The following is a 3751-nucleotide window of genomic DNA, read 5'->3' on the forward strand; positions in this document are numbered from 1 at the left end:
CCTACGTTCACAGGGAGATATTTGAGTCATCTTTTATTATAGAGATTTATAAGGTATAATCTACTCTTGTGATATCTAAAGATTCCACACGAAAGCTTCAATCTAACCAAAAGATTCTACAAAATCCTAGATTTCTCTCCTCAGTTCTCTTCACTTCTCCTTACAACATAAACTTTTCATAGTTTTCTTATGACTTGACTACAATGAACCTTTCAAGGGGTATCTAAAGACCTACGTTCACAGGGAGATATTTGAGTCATCTTTTATTATAGAGATTTATAAGGTATAATCTACTCTTGTGATATCTAAAGATTCCACACGAAAGCTTCAATCTAACCAAAAGATTCTACAAAATCCTAGATTTCTCTCCTCAGTTCTCTTCACTTCTCCTTACAACATAAACTTTTCATAGTTTTCTTATGACTTGACTACAATGAACCTTTCAAGGGGTATCTAAAGAGCTTTTTCCTGTCTTGAATTCAAGTAATACTCCTTCTTTATCTTGGATAATCAATTCTAATTCCCTTCCAATTAGAATTTAATTTCAATTGTAATTAATTTTTCCAATTAAATTCAATCTCCAAATCAAGTCTATATAATTAGAATTTCATGAAATATATACAAGCCTATTTCCCAAAATTTTATTCTTATACTCGAATCACAATCATCCATTAAATAATAAATGGTTGTAATTGAAACTTATGACCTCTCCAATGCTTTTTGACAATAAAAATGATCCAAATTCATGTTTATGAGCCAGCAAGAAGCCGAAAAATGCTAGTTAGAAACCAAAAGATGAAGCCAGTTAAAAATATTTCTTATCCCTCAATGTCTCATATTCGAAGACTCTGTCAATAGACTACAATATAAGTATCGCGCGTCTTTGCAGAAGCGTGCTCGCACACCGAACGAGTTCGTGAGGCACGAGAGAAGATAAGCAAACTAAACACGAGTGTAATCAAATCCAAAATATGACAAACCAATCGTAAACACAGAGATATATGTGGTTCGACAATTTGCCTATGTCCATGGGGAGAGGATGGAGAGATTCCACTAAATCAAGGAGAGTACAAAGGGTTACAAATCTCTCAAACACTCAAACTAACCCAACCATAAGATCTCTCAACTTGCTCACAAATTCTCCCTCTCAATATGCTCAGAGCACTCTCTAATCTCTCTTTGGGAACCCTAGAAAATCGTGTTTCAATATATACCAAAACACAATCCCAAAGCAAATAGGAAACAAAAGCCCAAGGCCCAGCACGACACGCGGTCGACCACGGCGGTCGACCAAAACCAACGACAGAAACCCATGAAACATTATAGGGTCTCACGGTGGACCGCCGCAGTCGACCGTAACCAATCGACAAAAACTAAAATCCACTACAGGGTTTGGCGGTCAACCGCAACAGTTGACCGCACTAAGTCCAGAAACCACCTTTGATTTTGTGCACGTTTTCGGTCGACCGCTCCTGCCTCGTGGTCGACTGTTGGAGATCCAAACCTATATTTTGTTATTTTTCTGTCTTCTCTCTAATTCTACACCTCGGTGAAGTTTTCTCAAAATTGAGCCGATACCAAGCAAAGAGAGTCTCTCCAAACTCGGCTGCACTAATGTGGTTGCCTACGTACCCCCTCTCCCAAGGGATCAAGTCACCCGTAGTTCATCCAAATGGCCGTCAACGGCCTCAATAATCACGAATGTGTAACAAGTTTCGACAATAATCAAACTTGTTGCTTGGAACCACCTTAGTAAGCATATTTGCCGGATTATCCTTTGTGTGGACCTTCATAATCTTCACATCATCATCTTCAAGAACATCTATAGTGGATCTAGAAATAGAAGCAACTAACATGTCATTAACATAAAGCAACAAATAAACGTACGCACCTCCTTTCAACTTGCAAAAATACACGCAATGATCAAACTAGCTCTGAGTGTACGAATGACCAATCATGAAACCATCAAATCATCTATACCATCATCGAGGAGATTGCTTCAAATCGTATAGCGATTTCTTTAACCTACAAACTAACTTATCATTCCCTACAGCTCGGAATCCCAATGGCTGAGTCATATATATATATTTCTTCATCAAGATCACCATGAAGAAATAACGTCTTCACATCCAACTGATCTAACTCCAAACCATACTGTGCCATCAAAGCTAACAAAATCTGAATCGAAGAGTGCTTTACCACCGGAGAGAAAACCTCATTGTAATTAATATCTTCCTCCTGTGCATAGCCCTTCACAACCAACCTAGCTTTGAACCTCACTAGAGTGCCTTCAATGCCCTCCTTCTTCGTATATACCCACTTATAATCCATCGCCTTCCACCCCTTTGGAAGCTCAACAAGCTCCCATGTATCGTTCTTGTGAAGAGACTCCATCTCCTCTTTTATAGCTACCTGCCATGAATCAGCCTCCGAATTCTGCTCGGCCTCTCTGAAAGTAGTAGGCACCAACTCATCGATACTCTCCATCGGAAGTGCATACGCAACTACTATGTCAGTATACCGTGCTGACATTCGTATATCTCTCATCTGTCTCCAAATCGTAATAGAATACTGAACCTGAGCCGTCGGTCACTGATCCTGCACATCTGTACCCGTATCCTCCTCATCGTCACTGTGCTCGCCTAGCATCACCTTAGTCGGTACTCTAATGGATACTGTACTATTTGGATAATGTAGAGCTACATCGATCTCTACTACCTGTGATATCTCCTCCGTCGGGTAGCTTTTCACCTGATGAGAGCTGGAAATCTTCAAGATAGAAGCCTCATCAAACGTGATATCTCTACTCAGCATAATCTTCCTATCAACTGGATTTCATAGCTTGTATCCCTTGACAACATACTTGAATCCTACAAATATGGCATTCCTAGCTCGATGTTCCAATTTATCTGTCTTCACATGATAAAATGCAGGACACCCAAATACCTTAAACTGGTCATAGTTATGTGTTGGCTCTCCCGATCATATCTCTATAAGGGTCTTTCCCTCAATCGCAGATGAAGGCAGCCTGTTAATGAGGTGGCTTGCATATGATAGTGCCTCAGCCCAAAAAATCTTTTCCAAACTACTCTACAGCAATAAGCATCAGCCATTCTCTAGTAAAGACCAATTCAACTTCTCTGCCACCCCCATTTTGCTACAGTGTATGACTAACTGTGAAGTGTCTTTCTATGCTCTCGTCTCGACATAACTACTGAAAGGGGTATGATGTGTACTCACTGTTATTATCGGATCGCAACGTCTTGATCTTTCTCCCTATCTGTAGTTCCAATCTCTTCTTCCACTTCACAAATAAATCTAGGACTTCACTCTTCTTCGTCATGGTGTACACCCAACAATGCCTAGAATAGTCATCAATGAACGTGACAAATAAATATCGACCATCAAGTGATGCAGTCTTGGTGGGACCCCAAACATCTGTGTGCACGTAATCTAGGATGTCCCTCATCCTATGAATGGCAATCTTAAACTTCATCTTCGTCTTCTTACCAAGAACACAGTATTCACAAAACTCAATCTTTTCACCCTTGGTTCCCTTCAATAGTCCCTGCTTGCAGAAAACCTGTAGTGATATTTCTTTTGTGTGTCCTAACCTGTAGCACCAAAGTCTACTCATGTCCGCCTCTAAAATAGCTAAAGCTACATGGACAACCTTGGTGCTCCCATTCAGATAATACAAGTTTTGACTGCGGACTCCCTTCATCACCAACAATGATCCCGTAGTAACCTT

The sequence above is a fragment of the Asparagus officinalis genome, chromosome 9 (assembly GCF_001876935.1).
Source record: "Asparagus officinalis chromosome 9, Aspof.V1, whole genome shotgun sequence".
Taxonomy (NCBI): domain Eukaryota; kingdom Viridiplantae; phylum Streptophyta; class Magnoliopsida; order Asparagales; family Asparagaceae; genus Asparagus; species Asparagus officinalis.